Below are 17089 nucleotides of genomic sequence, written 5' to 3'. Positions count from 1 at the left end.
GGGAGTCCAGCGACATAGCATTTATGCTAACTGCTGGTCCCCATTCTTTTAAGTCTATTTTGACTGATACTAATACTGGCACTCTAGTTTTTTTGGTTTGTCTGTGCTATGGTATATCTTTTCCCATTCTTTTTACAATGACCTAACACTATTATCTTTAAAGTGTGTTTCTTGAAGATAGTACATAAGTAAGTCATAAAAAAATTCATTATGATAATCTCTGTATTTTAATTTAGACCTATTACATTCAATTTTATTATTAACATGTTTGGATTGAAGCCTACCATTTTATTATTTGTTTTCTGCTTGTTTCTTCTGTTTTTAAAATTTCTCTGTTATGCTTTATTTTCATTTTTTATTTGAACATTATTTAGTATTCTACTTTCATTTGCCTATTGTGTTGTTGACTGTATAGTTTGGAATAGTAGTTTTCTGTAGACTGCAATATGCATACTTATCCTTTCATGGTACACTTAGAATCAGAATTCTACCATTTCAAGTGTTTTGTAGAAATCTCACCACCGTAGCTTTCTGTACTTCCATTCTTTATACTGTAGTTGTCTTATTGTATGTGATTCATCTTCATATGCCGAAAACTTCATCAGATAACTTTACAGTATTATTTTCCGTCATTAAATATATTTTAAAGAACTGAAGTAAATAAGGAGAGTCCATTATATTTTTTCCATATTTACCATTTTTTGTCACTCTTCCTTCAGCCCTGATGTTCCAGGTTTTCTTTCTGTCTGAAGAAAGTCTTTAAAGAGGTTCTTTATTCTTCTAGGGGATATTTGCCAGGGGAAAATTCTTAGTTTTTCTTCAACTGGGTATGTCTTTCTTTCACCTTTATTCCTGAAGGATATTTTTTTGCTAGGTATAAAATTCTGCATTGGCACTTTCTTTTATCACTTAAAAACTACGCCACTTCCATCTGTCTCCCATAGTTTCTAATGAGAAATCTGAAGCCATTCTGATTTGATGTTCTTTGATAAGCAAACATTGTTTTTCTATGTTTGCAGTGAAGATATTTTTCTTGGCCTTTGTTTTTCAGAAGTTTGTGATGTTTCTGAGTGTGAAAATTATATTTTTTCCATATTTACCATTTTTTGTCACTCTTCCTTCAGCCCTGATGTTCCAGGTTTTCTTTCTGTCTGAAGAAAGTCTTTAAAGAGGTTCTTTATTCTTCTAGGGGATATTTGCCAGGGGAAAATTCTTAGTTTTTCTTCAACTGGGTATGTCTTTCTTTCACCTTTATTCCTGAAGGATATTTTTTTGCTAGGTATAAAATTCTGCATTGGCACTTTCTTTTATCACTTAAAAACTACGCCACTTCCATCTGTCTCCCATAGTTTCTAATGAGAAATCTGAAGCCATTCTGATTTGATGTTCTTTGATAAGCAAACATTGTTTTTCTATGTTTGCAGTGAAGATATTTTTCTTGGCCTTTGTTTTTCAGAAGTTTGTGATGTTTCTGAGTGTGAAATTTTTTTTTTCTTGTTTGGAATTCACTCAGCTTTGTGAACCTGGGAAGAAAGAAGGATAGGAGAGTTAATCTCTGCCTGTAATACTGGGAGAAACTCCTGAGACCAGACCTATCTCTACAGAGCCACATGTGAAGGAATTTAAGGTTTGCATTAGGTAGGTGCAGGAGCCCCACAGGGCTAATTTTTTATGTGGCATTTTCCAGGTAGGTGGCAGCAGTAGAAATTCCAGAGTCTGGATGCATGCTCTGGAATAGGTAGGACCAGCTGTTGGTTCCTCTGGTGGGTGGGCACATTGTTCTCTGGATACTGGGATCACACATAGTGGCTTGAAGAGTCTGAGTCTAGAATGCCCCCTTTCCTCACTGCTTATTTGTGAGGATTTTAAATAGGTGAAATCAGTGGGCAACACATTGGTCAGTTTCCTCTTGACCATTCTAAGCATAAAAGGGAAGTTTACACTCCGTGACCTGTTGAGAATGGGGAGGTGGGTGGGTGGGTTGGAATGGGGGATGGATATGAGAGGAGGAAGGACTGGAGCCAATGATTTGGGGACAGTAGAAGGGGGTCCAGGGAGGCTTTGGCCCCAGAGGAGCTGGAAGGCCTCACTTATTATGAAGCAGACAGTTCAATGACAGTGTGGTTGTCAGGGGCCAGAATTCCAGGCATCCTGGGAAGGGATATGGTGGCCCATGGTGGGTTTCAGGTGAGAAAGAGGATGGGGAATACAATGAGGTCAGGTGGCCTTTGAAGATATGGCCCCAGTGCCAACATTTCTTCCACTTACTTCCTACAGGCCCCTTCATCCTGGGCTCAGCCTAACTTCCCTAGCACTAGAGGACTAAGGCTCTGTAATGAGTCTGCTTGGTCATGAGTAGGTATGTTCTGTATGTGTGAGGACAGGAGAGTTGAGTCACCTCATGGCACTGGGGGCCAGAGGTGAAGGGAAGGCTACTCAGGGAGGATACCCTCTACACCCAAATCAGGTAAAGACTTTAAGGGCAAAGCTGCTCTGGGAGGTTCTAGATCATAGGTGGGACCCTGAGTGTGGCTGCAGCACAGACAATCAGGGAGCTGTGGGTTGGGATGACGGCTGTATGACTCATCCAGAGGTGGTTTCCTTTGGATGCTGGCCGTAGGCAGGATGCAGGGAGACACTGAGTCTGTTTACAACCAGCCTGACCCACTTACTGGATGCCTGCCAATCTCAGTTGTGGAAACAAAGTTCCAGTGACTGATGTTGACCACACTGCCACCTCAGGGACACTGGCTTCATATCACAACCTTGCTGCTACATTTCCAAAGAGATCCTTTTATTCAATGTTAAAACTGGTGGGTAGTAGGGCCAGCAGGTGGTATGGCAGATAAGGTGCTAGATTCCCACATGACTGACCATGGTTTGAGTCTTGGACCCAGTTTCTTGAAAATCACACAGGATGCATGTGCATGCGTGCCCAAAATCGCAAGAGGAGAAGGGAGGAGAAGAGACTGTACTGTGGCCATCCCCCACTGTGGGGTGATTTCTCACTTTTCTTCTCTGTCTCTCTCTCTCTCTCTGGCAAGTGCATGTGCCCTATGGCAAAACCTGAAACTGGGCAAGGAACCCCTAATGTATTTTCCTAGGGTTCCTGAAATATAAAGCCCATTTATATTGTAATGACCCAGAGTAAGAAGTCTTCAGACTTTTGGTTATGATAATGACCAACATGGACCATGAGTGAGGGCCATTTGTCCTCTAAAACTCTCACTTACAGGAAAGATAAGGTTTTCATTTCAATATGTAAGATGTTTTATAGGCTGCAAACTGCTGGTTGTGAGCTCGACTCAGGCTGAACAGTTCCAGACATCTGAAGAGAAATTTGATTATCTAAGGCCTCACCAATCAAGAATGCCCATGGGACGATCACGCCCTCTTGAACCAATCACTGAACTGATCCTGTGCCTAGGACCTCTGCCCCTAATTTTGTCCTTAAAAACGCATATGGGGAACATCTCGGGGAGACCGGGTCTTTTCAGCATGAGCTGCCCGCTCTCCTTGCTTCCTTGCTGTGAGTTGTGCAATAAAGCTGTACTTTCCTTCATCACACCATGTGCCTATGGCTTGGTTTTATAGCACTTGGGCGAGCAGACCTGATTTGAGTTTGGTAACAAACCTGAAAGAAAACAACAGTGAAAAACAAAAACATGGTGGTAGAGAAGTAGCTTTCCTTTGAAATGGCACGTGTCTGTGCTTGCCATTGTGCACTGTTCATTAATCATCTGGCTCCTCTCCTCTCCGTTACTCGCTTTGTCCAGATCGCTTTGTTTGTTTCTCTCTCAGCACCCTTGTAGTCCCGTCTCCAAGGCCAGCCTCTTCTGCCGGGTTGCAGAGTCCTCAAATACCCCATCTTAGATCTGACATATCCCAGCTTTCACTTGGCCCAGCTGAATGTGTAGGAGGAGCTGCCTGAGCTGTGGCGGGTGTGGTGGACGGAAGCCATGTGGAGCCACATCCAGACCAGGAGACCCTTCCTTGGCTCAGCTGTCTTTCTGTGGAAACTGATACCTTTTGGGACTATGCCTTCAGTTTAGCACCAAGCAGGCTGTGGCTCAGATCCTGGAGGAATGGTGGCGAGGGGTAGAAATCCAGTCTGGCTCCTGGTCCCTTTCCTTGTAGTCTTGCCTGCTACCTCCAACCCTCAGTCACCACCAGGGCCTGTGGGACAGGAAATGACCCTAAGCCCTGGTTTTGCCCCTGAGAAAGGAACATGGAAACCCATGCAGAGCCCCCCGAAGCTCCTGTAGCCACTGCCTTGTGTATCATACATTGGCCAGAAGCACCATGGCCTCAGAACACAATGCCTGCTGCATTCACCCGGCTTGTCCCTTCCCCATACCCCTCTGTCTTTGCTCACTGGATCTGAGATCTTCCCTCCTCCAACCTTGGCCCTTGGGCTAGCCAGTCCTGTTGGATTCTGCAAGGCTTTTGGGGAGCAGGCAGGGCTATGGCACCTAAGAGGCCTCTGCTGCCCAGGACCACCCACTTAACCCTGTTCAGGGCCTCAGACGGAAGGGACCAGGAGTCCTTGCCTGACTGCATGGCCTCATGTAAACCTTGGGCCTATTCTATTCTTGCTTTTTCTTTTTTAACAAGGGAAAGTGCACACTGACACAGGTGAATTGATCCAAGTCAGTCTGCTGAGCTTATCTGTTGCTGTGAACTTGAAGCCCTATTTCTGGGACAGTCTGCAGGCTCCTGCTTGTGTCACAGCTGTGCAGCAGGCCTGTCCCAGCAAGGTTAGTCACTGTCCCTCCTGATGTATGCTGGCAGAATCCTCACAGGCTTCCTGCGTAAGATTGTGTTCAAAACACCTACGATGCTCCGACAGGGGCCAGCACTGCAAATGAAGTGCTAGTCCTGAGGGGACAGTCACTGTGCAGCTAGGCTCTGCAGGGAGAACACCTGGGTTTCTTTGGAATTTCTTTTTTTATTTGATTAAAAACATTAAAAAATTTTTCATACAGTAACAAATGTGGAAAGCTGCATAATCCCACTACCATTAGGCTACCTCAGATCCCTCACTGCCCCAGTGTAGCCAGGCTTTGCCCTCCCCCTGCCCCTGCCCCCGCGCAGGCATCCCCTGGCCTGGCCCCAGGCCCCTGGGACCTGCAGCCCCACCTTCTGATTCTTCCCCTCACCCCATCCCCCGCCGGGTGCTTGGAGACCCTGCTGTTGGTGGTGTGTTCGCAACTCGTTTATCTGACCTCTGCAGTTTCCATGGCCCAATAGCTGGGGAAGACGTTTGGATTTGCACTTTGGTTGATTTTGAGTAGTGCTGCTGTTGACATTCATGTGTGGGCTTTTGTGAGGAACAGAAGTTTTTATTTCTCTACGATTGCTGGACCATAGGGTTGATATGTGATTAGTTCTACAACAAACTGCCAAACTGTTTTCCATAGGGCAGTCCCAACTTCACCCTACCAGTCATGTAGGAGTGTTCCTGATGCTCTGCACCCTTCTCAGCACTTGATATTGTTAGAGGTTTATTAACAATTTTTTTTGGGGAGCTAGCAGGTGGCATGGAGGTTAACATGCTCGATTACCACATGGCGATCACGGTTTGAGTCCTGGGCCCAGTGGCTTGACATTTACACTGGGCACACATGCCCAAAATCCGGAGAGGAGACTGGAGAAGGGATTGTGAAATGGGCATCCTTCTTGGGGAGTGATTTATCACTTTCCTTCTCTGTCTCTCTCCAGTGAGTGCATGTACCCTGTGAGGGAAAATTTTTAAGTTATTCCAAGAAGTATGTAGTGAGATCTCATGTGATTTTAATTTGCATCTCCTTAATGATTAAAGATACTGGACATCTCTTCCTGTGCTTATCTGCCATCTGTATGTATTCTCTGATGATGACTATTTTGGATTGCTCACTTTATCTTTTCTTTTTATTCACTGCCTGAGAGTGTATGCACTCACAAGAGAGAGACAGAGAGAGACAAAGGGAGTTACACAACAATCCTTTCCCCTTCATTTCTTCATCATGTTGCGATTTGGGGTATTTGCATACAAGTACCTGGCACAGTTTTGAGTCGCCAGGGCTACGATTTGAACTGTAATCAGTCATATGGTATCTGGCTCCCTTAACCACTCGGCCATGAGGCCAGCCATGGATGCTCATTTTAAAAAATTGAGTTGCTTATTTTCTTGTTGTTGAGTTTTAAGAGTTCCTTTTATATTCTGAATGTGTTCTTTGTCAGATGTGAGATTTGCAATCATTTTATTCCAGTCTATGACTTGTCTTTTTATTCCCTTAACAGTATCTTTCAGGGAACAAAGTTTTTAATCTTGATGATGTCCAATTTACTAGTTCTTTCTTTTATCTATTATACTTTTGATATTGTTACCAAGACTCATCACCCAACATGAAGTCACAAAGATTTTCTGTGACTTTTTTTAAAAAATAGGTACAGTTTGGACTAGCAGTTAACGTAATGGCTATGTCGCTGGACTCCCGCATAGTCGACCGCAGTTCGAGTCCCAGACCCAGTGGCTTAAAACTCACACCGGGTGCATGTGCGTGTGTGCCCAAGATCCCGAGAGGAGAATGGAGGAGAAGGGATTGTGGCGTGGCTATCCCCCCTGGGGGGTGATTTCTCGCTTTCTGTCTCTCTGTCTCTCTGTCTCTCTCTGTCTGTCTGGTGAGAGCACATGCCCTATAGCAAAAACCTCTCCAAAAAAAAAATAGGTACAGTTATTATTTTAAATTTTATATAGAGCCAGAGAGACACAGAGAGAGGGAGACAGATAGGAAAATGAAAAGGCACCTCTTGGGAGGGATGGTCATGGCACAATCCCTTTTCTTCCATTCTTCTCTCAGAAATTTTGGGCATGTATGCACATATGCCCAGCATGTTTTTCAAGCTTCTAGATCCAGGACTCAAACCACTCAGTTGGCCATATGGTATTCAGCTGCCTTAACTATCACATTTATGTTTAGGTGCATGCTCTTTCTTTGTGTACCATGTGAGACCGAGGGTGAAGTCTTTCCACAGGTATAAGTAAGCAATTGTCCCAGGGCTTTTTGTTTTGGAAGAGGCCTTTTCTCCTCTGAATTGCATATTTTTCCTTGTCAAATGTTCTGGTTTTTCAAGTCAGGGTGGAATTCTGAGAACAAGCATAGTAGAGCTTCCAGGAAGGGTCAAGGTCTAGGCCCAGATGTGTGTCCTTCTCCTGGGCCAGGAAGGGCTGTCCAGCCTGCTACCACTCCAGAAATGAGCAGAAATAGGACAGCTGGGGTCCCTCCATCTCTCCTCCAGTGGCAGGAGGTGGGGGGTGGGGTGCTGTTGGATCCAGCATTGTTCACTAGGCACGCACGTGTGGTTAGCATTCAGGGACCCAGTGCTTCAGCTTCGTGAAGGCCTTGTCTGCCTTCAGCAGGGAGCTGGGGAGGTTGAGGGCTCTCAGTGTGTCCTTCCAGACAGCTGCTGAGTTTACCAAGCTGAGCTTTCTTGTAATGTCGAGTGTTTCCATGGCTTCTAAAACTGAAGTAAATATTTACATTTCAGACTAACTCATTGGTAAATATTCTGAAAAAGAGTTATTAGATTCCAAGACAGAGAACTTCTTTTGTGGATGTTTGTGCCTATTTTTAATTGAGATCTCCTTTCTGATAGGAATCTTGTGCGCATAGCCCCATGACTGTTCCCCAGATTACGTTTTACCACCTCAGGACCTCGCATAAACGGAATCACACAGCACATGCGCTTCGGTGTCTGGGTCCCTACGTTCAACATAGTATTCTTAGTCTTCTGGTGTGCCGCATGAGCTTCTAAAGTCTACCTCCTGCTTTGCTCAGTAGACTTCTAATGTCTTCCTCCTGCTTTGCTCAGCAGTCCTCCATCCTAAGGCTACACCGGTTCTCTGTTTACTGCTGCTGGGCATTTAGGCAGTTCTCAGCTGTTTTGATTAATGTTGCTGCGAACACTTATATGAGTCCTTAGGTGGATGTAAGCATCCCCCTCTTTGCATAAATACCTGAGGTCAGGTATGTAGGGTCACAACTGAGGTGGGGTTTGATTTCGGTAGACACTGGAAAGCAGTTTTCCAAGGTGAATGATTACATTGCGCACACACACACACACACACCCACACACACCAGTGCATGCTTTCAACACTTGGTACTGATGGCTGATTAATTTTAATCATTTTGGTGGGTGTTTAGTGGTATTTCACTGTGTTGTAAGTTTACATTTTCGTATTAACTCATGATTTTACAGCACTTTTTAGATGCTTGTGAGTCTTGGAAAAGTGAATGTACATGCTAAGACAATACACATTTATTATTTTACCTCTCTGCCGAAGTCCAACGCAGGTCTTGCTGGGCTAAAATCAAGATCGCCACAGGGCTGCCCCTTATTAGGCTCCAAGGTTGTGTTCATGTCCTAGCCTTTTTCATCATTTGGAAACTTCCCACAGTCCCTGGACTTGCAGCACTCTGCTATTTTTTTTTTTTTTTTGAGAGGTTTCTGCTATAGGGCGCATGTGCTCACCAGACAGACAGAGAGAGACAGAGAGACAGAAAGCGAGAAATCGCCCCCCCCCAACAGGGGAGATGGCCACACCGCAATCCCTTCTCCTCCATTCTCTCTGGAGGATGGCCACGCATGCACACATGCCTGGCGTAAGTTTTAAGCCACTGGGTCTGGGACTCAAACCACGGTCGACTACATGGGAGTCCAGCGACATAGCCATTACACTAACTGCTGGTCCCTCTGCTGTCTTCAAAGCCAATGGTAGTAGATTGAGTCTCTCCCAATTTGCGTTACTCTGATCTCATCTTCCTTCTTCCATTTTAAGGCCCCTGTGATTGCATTAGGTCCGTGTGGATAATCAAGAACAATCTCCCCCATCTTCTTATTTAATTTTTTTTTTCTTTTAGTGTTTTACTATAGGACCCATGTGCTTGCTGGAGAAAGACAGAGAGACAGAGAAGGAAAGTGAGAAATCACCTCCTGGAGGGATATGGTTATAACACAATCCCTTCTTTATTCGCCTCTCATGATCTCGGACTTGCATGCATATGTGTCCAGTGTGTTTTTCAAGCCACCGGGTCTATGATTCAAACCATGTAGTTGGCCATGTGGAATGCAGCTACCTTAGCCTCCATGTACCTACTGGCCCTAATCACTGAATCTTAAGATGAACTGATTAGTGGTCTTACTCCATCTTCAACTTTAAGACATAGTTATCACAAGGGCCTTATAAGTGGAGGAGGAAGGCAGAAAGACCAGAGTGAGAAGGATTTGAAGATGTGATAATGCTGGCTCTGAAGATGGAGGAGGAGGGCATGGTCCAAGGAGTGCTGCTTCTAGAAGCTGGAAAGAGAAATTCTCCCATAGCATGTCCAGGAAGAACCAGCACTGCTGATACCTTAGTCCAGTGAAGCCCATTGGATAATGGATTGGAGTGGGTTTAAGTCATTAAATGTATGGCAATTTGTTAGAGGTAATTTCTTATGATAGGAACTAATACAGGGGTATTGCAATATCCACTACAACTGTGGGTTTCTTCTTTCTGTTTTTTCTTCTCATATTTTACGCCTCAGTTGTATGCACATTTAGGATTGTGATGTTTCCTTGATAGACTGACCTTTCTATTATTATATATAGTCTTTTTATGTCATTTGTAGTAAGCTTTGAAATTGAGAATTTCAAGTTTTCTTTGTACTTCATCCGACATTAATATTGCCTACTCTTTCCTTTGACTAATGTTTACATGATATATATTTTTCCTACTTTTCTACTTCCAAAATGCCTATATCATATTTGAAGTGAGTTTCTGTGAATACATACAAAATAAGTAAGTGCTCTATATTTGCAAATGACACGATCTTGTATATAGGAAATTCCTTTTAAAAAAGGAGTTTTCTTTTTCTCTGCCATGAGTGAGAGAGCACAAGAGACACAGACAGACACATACACAGAGGGCACTTCTTCTGGGTCTTCGTGACATTATACATCCTAGCAAGTCCCAGATCATGGAAACACATATGCCTGGTGCATTTAGTGAGGTCTCCAGACACAAACCCAGAACCTTCTCATGTTGGTCAGCCTTGCAGACAGCTGTGTGACTACTGCACCATCATCTAACCCCCTAGAGAAATGTCTAAAGAATCTATAAAATACTATTATAATTAATAAATGAATTGGGCCAGTAGGTGGTGTGGAGGTTGGGGCGGCTGGATCCCACATGGCCAACTGTATGGTCAAGTCCTGGACCAGGCAGCTTGAAAATTGAGCTGGATATGTGTGAGTTCGTGCCCAGAATCCCAGGAGGAAAAGAAAGAAGGGATGGCAGTGTGACCATCTCCCATGGGGAGTGATTTATCACCTTATCTCTCTTTCTCTCTGTCCCTCTCTTTGGTGAATGCATATGTGCTATAGCAAAACAAACAAAAAAAATAGCAACAACAAAAAAGAATTAACAAGCAAGTTTACCAAGGTTTCAGCTTACAAGAGCAATATATAAAAAATCAGCTGTAGGGACCAGCAGTTAGCATAATGGCTATGTCGCTGGACTCCCATGTAGATGACTGTGGTTCACGTCTCAGACCTGGTGGCTTAAAACTCACGCTGGGCACATGTGCGTGTGTGCCCAAGATCCCGAGAAGAGAAGGGAGGAGAAAGGATTGCAGCGTGGCCATCCCCCCCCCGGGGTGGGGGTTGTTTCTCGCTTTCTGTCTCTCTGTTTCTCTCTGTCTGTCTGGTGAGTGCACATGCCCTATAGTAAAAACCTCTCCCAAAACAAAACAAAACAAAACAAAACAAAAACAAAAACAATAAAACACAAAAACTGTATATGTACCCACTAGTAATAAACAGTAAGACATGAAAACAAGAAAATAATTGCATTTATAATAGAATCAAAGAGAATAAAATACTCAGGAATAAATTTAACAGAGGAAGTGCATGTCTTATACACTGAAAATTACAAAGCATTGTTGAAAGAAATTAAAGAAGACCCAAGTAATGGAGAGGCATCCTATGTGTATGGATTGAAATACTTTAATATTGTTAAGCTGGTGTTACTCTTCAAACTAATCTACAGACACATCACTATCCCTATCAAAATCCCATCTGGTTTTTGTGAAGAAATTGACAAGCTGACCCAAAAATTTACATAAAAATTGATTGTCAAAACAATCTTGAAAAATAAGAATCAATTTGGAGGACTCGTATTTCCCAATTTCAAGGCTATTACAAAGTGATAGTAATCAACACAATGTGGTGCTGACTTGAACATGGCATATAATAGAGCGTGCAGAAATAAACCTTTAAATTTACACTTAACTGATTTTCAACAAGGGTGCCAACTAATCAATGGAATAAAAAGACTTTTCAATAAACTACGGTAGGTTGGGCTAGCAGGTGGCGTGGAGGTTAAGTCAGCTGGACACCACATGGCTGTCTTCATGGTTCAAGTCCTGGACCCAGTGGGCATGCATGCCCAAAATTTAGAGAGGAAAATGGAGGAGAAGGGATTGCGGCATGGTCATCCCCTCTTGGTGTATGTGTGTGTGTGTGTGTGTGTGTGTGTGTGTGTGTGATTTATCACTTGTCCTCTCTTCTCTGTCTTTCTCTGGAAACACACACACTGTTCAGCAAACTAAACTAAAATAAAGAAATAAAAATAAAAATGGTGCTGGGTCATCTGGATAGTCACATGCAAAAGCATGAGGTTGTATCCCCACCTACACCATTTACAGACATTAACTTAAAAAATGGATTAAAGACCTAACTGTAAGAGCTAAAACTATAGGTCTTTTAGAACAAACACAGAATCAATCTTCATGAACTTGGTGATGGTTTCTTAGGTATGAACCAAAAACACAAGCTATGAAAAGAAAAAATCAATAATTTAAACATTTTTTTTCCATTTTAAAGGACACATTAAGAAAATTAAAACACAACCCACAGAATGGGAGAAAACATTTGCAAATCGCATATTTGATAAGAGATTAATATCCAGGAATTGTAAAGAACTCTGATTCAATTACAGAAGACAAATGATCTAGTTACAGAGTGGACAATTAGATATTTCTCCAAAAAAAAAAATACAGCTACTAAGCACATTAAAAATTACTTTACACTGGGGCTGGCGAGTGGCATGGTGGTTAAAGGTGCTGGACTTGGCTGACCATGGTTCAAGTCTCGGACCTAGTGGCTTGCTTTCTCGCTTCCTCTCTCTCTCTCTCTCTGTCTCTCTCTGATCAAACTGGAAAACAAAAATGATAATAATAAATAAAATTAAATAAAATAATTCATCTAAAAATTACTTGACATTATTAGTTATTAGTGAAATGTAAATAAAAACTGCAGAGAGATACCACTTCACACTCACTAAGGTGGCTAGAATAAAAAGACCCAGAAGTTAACTCCCAGGTTCATACCCAAGAAAAGTGAAAACAATCTCCACACAAAAACTTGTACACAAATGCATAGCAATAACTCACATTAGCTAAAAAGTGGGAACAGCCCAGGTGCTTACAGTTGATGAATGGATAAATGAAGTGTGGTATGTCCACAGAATGGAATATTACTCAGCCATAACAAGGAATGAAGTATCACTATGTGCTACATCATAGACAAACCATGAAAACATTACACTAAGTAAGCCAGTCACAAAAAGCCGCATATTATCTGATTCCACATATTGAAATATCTAGAATAGGCAAATCTACAAAAACAGAAAGTTGGTTACTAGTTATCAGGTACTAGGGAAGGGTTGATGAGGGAAGACTGCTAATGGGTGTAGATTCCATTTTGAAGTGATGAAATGTGCTGGAATTAGATGATGATGATAGTGCACATATTTGTGAATATGGCAGAAACCACTGAATGGTACACTTTAAAAAGGTGAATTTGGGGACCAGCAGTTAGCATAATGGCTATGTCACTGGACCCCCATGTAGTCAACTGCGGTTTGTGTCCCGGACCCGGTGGCTTGAAACTCACGCCGGGCACGTGTGCGTGCATGCCCAAGATCCCGAGAGGAGAATGGAGGAGAAGGGATTGCGGCGTGGCCATCCCCCCGGGGGGTGATTTCTCACTTTTTGTCTCTCTGTCTCTCTCTGTCTTTCTGGTGAGCACACCCGCCCTATAGAGAAAAACCTCTCTCTAAGAAAAAAAAAAAAAGGTAAATTTGAGGCCTGGCAGGCAGTGTAATGGTTAAAGGCATTGGATTCCCACATGTGGTTTGAGTCCTGGACTTGGCAGTAGTTTTTTTGCTTTCCTTTTTTATCTCTCTCTGTCTCTCTCTGGTCAAATTAAAAAATAATAAGTGCAACTAACTACCTAAATAATTCTTTTAAAAAAGGTGAATTTTATGATTTGTGAATTATATCTGAATAAAAAAGTATTGTATTTTTGGTTAAAGAAAGAAGAAAAATAGGGACCAGCAGTTAGCATAATGGCTATGTCGCTGGACTCCCACGTAGTCAACCAAGGTTCGTGTCCCGGCCCCAGTGGCTTAAACTCACACCGGGCGCGTGTGCATGCGTGCTCAAGATCCCGAGAGAAAAATGGAGGAGAAGGGATTGCGGCGTGGCCATCCCCCCTGGGGGGTGATTTCTCGCTTTCTGTCTCTGTCTCTCTCTGTCTGTCTGGCAAGCGCACGTGCCCTATAGCGAAAAACCTCTCAAAAAAAAAAAAGAAAGAAGAAAAATTTAAAAAGTCATACATATTTCCTGAGAAAATGTGGAATAGTCCATAAAGAAATATAAAAAATACCTTATAAATCATCCATAAGACCACCCACCACCCACTCCACATGTCCACATGTATGTATGTATACATGTAAGTATTTTGTTAGAGGGTGCATATGTGCATCAGAGATAGAGATGGGATGAAAGCACCCCACAATGGATTCTGATCATTCACAATAATTTTTTCTCCATTTCTCCATACTTTAGGATCCTGGGCACAGGCACGCATGCTCCTGGTATGTTTTTTCAAGCCACTGGGGCTAGGAGTCAAAGTGTGGTTGGCCATGTGGGAGACAGCTCTCTCTACACAGTGCATAACCAATGTGCTATAGGTACAGACCATACTCACTTTGGATATGTGGCTGTGTATCTTTCCACGATATTTTCTATGCATGCAGAAATCTGCACATTGATATGTTATTTTAAAAAAAGAGATGGGGCTGGCAGGTGGGGCACTGGACTCCCACATGGCCTACCGCAGTTCGAGTCCTGGACCTGGCGGCTTGCTTTCTCACTTTCCCTCTTTCTTTCTCTCCTTCTGTCCCTCTCTGGTCAAATTAAAACAAACAAGCAAACAAACAAATAAAAAGTTAAATAAAATAATTCTTAAAAAGAGAGAGAGAGAGAGAGAGAGAGTCAGCTTCATGGTACAGCAGTAAAATGCTGCTCAAGATAAGCTGGATCCCACATAGCAACTATGATTCTTGTTCCTGGCCTGGTCAGCTGAAACACACCAGGTACATGTGCAACTAGATAAGATCCCTTGGGCTAGAGGACCAGAGGGAGGGGGTCGTGACATGACCAGACCCTGTGGAGGGTACTCCTTTCTCTCTCTCCTTATGTGCACGAACATGTGATCTATTATGAGTAAAGAAGAAAGTAAAAAGAAATCCTCTTAGATACCTGTCTGTAAGTTGCTTTTTCTGTATCAAGATACTATAAACTTTCATTTCAATGGTCAATATTGCTATTTAAAAATGAAGGAGCATGAGTCAGCTCATGCCTAATGATTAAGACAGCTGGATCCTACATGGACAGCTGTGTGGTTCGAGTCCTTGCTCTGGTGGCTTGAGAAACATCCTGGCATGTTTGTGTGCATGCCCAAAATCCCAAAAGGAGGGAGAGATGGAGAGAAGGATTACAGAGTTACCACGCCCCACAGAGGGTGCATTATCATTCTCTCTGTCTCTCTCTCAAGAGTACACGTGCTCTCGGGCAGAATTTTTTTTAAAAATGAAGGAGTGAAGTGAGCACTGGAAGAAGGGCATCTGGTAGGAGGAAGCTACCCTTGGCCATCTGCCCATCTGGCCTTCAGTTTGCAAAGAACAAGATGGATGTCCAAAGGAACACATGGGTGGTGTTCAGGTCAGAGTAGGTATTTGTGAGGTTTCAGATCCATGGAGGACCTCCAACTGCTGCCCAGGCTCTACCTGGGCCCAGCCGGCCGTGCTGGGGAAAGGACCTCGAGGACCTCATTTTGCATTCCACAGTACTTCGTGTAGATCAAAATACTTCTGATCTTCATTTTCACTAGCCAGGAGATTAACATGCTATCAAAACAGAGAAGAGAAACAAGGAGAGTTACTAAAGCGATGGCTGGGCATGCTGCTTCTGCTCTTGCATCCTGAGAGAAGTGCTGCTGGGGAGGAGGGGCACCCCCAAGGGAGGCAGAACTTAACTATTTATGGGTTCCCAGCACTGTGGTTGGTCTCTGGCTGCCACCCCATGTAGGGGACTGTATTTCCCATCTCCCAGGTGGACACACATGTCCTTGGTGTGCTTCCTCCTCAGCTCATGGGGGAGCTGGAGTGTGTCCCTGGGGGTGAGGAGGCCTTAGCATGTAGCGTGCCTACGTCAACTGTGTTTGGGTGTACGAGTGTGTGGGTGTGCCTGCATGTGCGAGCACGTACTTGTGTGTGCAAGTGTGTGCTTATGTGAGCACATGGGTGTGCCTGTGTGTGTCAATGGGCAGAGGACCACAAAGGCAGCAGGTACAGGGCCAGCAGGCATTGGCCTGCAGCGAGGATGGCCTCCTTGGTGGGGCCATTGGTGTTGGGAATCACAGCTGAGCAGGTCCTGTGTGAGGCTGTCAAACCCACAAGGAGCACAGCCATGTGCTGGGTTGTCCCTGGCCTTAAGAGCCTTCCAATGACCCTCTAGGCCTTGGAGATACCCGGAGACACAGGAGGGCTGTGATTGGTGGAGAAAGAACACAGGCTTTAGACTTGGAGGTGCCCTCCAAGGGCAGAGCCCTCCCCTGACATCCATGGTCTCCCACCTAGAAGGCACTTCTTGCGTCCAGGACTTCCACATCTGCCCTTGTGAAACATCATGGTGAGGGGCAAAGAACAGGACCAGGGGAAGAGGCCAGCCAGGCTCTCACCTGCTGTGTGACTGCTGCTCTGTGCCTCATCTCTATGGAGGGCACAAAAACAGCTCCGGGCCCCCAGCTGTGGTGAAGATTGAGAAAGTGGTGGGCTTGGCATCACACCAGCACTCTCACCCTTGCATCTCACTCCTATTGCACTATGCCCAGTCGGAGGCCCCTACTCAGGTCATGCTGGAAATCCTACTCAGAGGACCTCAGCATTTGCTTCTGTCTTCTGGGAAGCCCCTGCCTCAGACTCTCACCTTGAACTTGAGGTCTTCCCTGGACCCTGCATTTCTACAAAGGCACCTAAGACGTAGCTGTGTGGCTTTGGGAAGGAATTTCCACTCTGCCAGCAAAAGAGCTGATGAGACTGTGCACATGCCCGTCAACTGCCTGGGGGACACATTGTGCAGCTCCTCACATTAGGAAACCCACAAGGGAGACTGTGGGAACAGAATGCTGGCACTCTAGGGGAAGAGATGTCCCAGTCTGCTAAAGGACTGTAGTTCCCAGGAAACCCGGTCCCAGTCAGGGAAGGTCCCAGGAGCTTACTCAAGCTAATCTGGGCCTTAGGTCAACTAAATGGTTCTCATCACCCTGACACTCCATCTGGACTAGGCTCAGGATGGGCCCTCCCAGCTGGGAATCCCAGCTTGACTACGCCAGGTCAGAGGAGGCCCAGTGAGACCAGGGAGGCCGGGGGTTGGGGCCCATATTTCACCTTAAGCCTCCCTGCAAGTATAACGGCCACAGAGGACCTTGGACCCATGTGCCAAAGCATCTGGCCCAGAGGATCTCCCCACCAAACAGAGGATGGGGGCCCCTTCTGCTCCACCCCCTGGCGCCCCCACTCCAGGGCCATTTCCTTGCTCCCTCTCAGAGGACATCCTCCTCCAGATGTGTTCTCATTGGTATGTTTGTTTAGAGCGGCTGACATGCTGCAGAGCGCAGATGGTTCGCAGTGCCCTGGGCACATGGCCAGACTTCTTGA

This window comes from Tupaia chinensis, unplaced genomic scaffold (assembly GCF_000334495.1).
Source record: "Tupaia chinensis unplaced genomic scaffold, TupChi_1.0 Scaffold141399_1, whole genome shotgun sequence".
Taxonomy (NCBI): domain Eukaryota; kingdom Metazoa; phylum Chordata; class Mammalia; order Scandentia; family Tupaiidae; genus Tupaia; species Tupaia belangeri.
The sequence above is the reverse complement of the archived record's forward strand: the minus strand, read 5'-3'. Positions refer to the sequence as shown.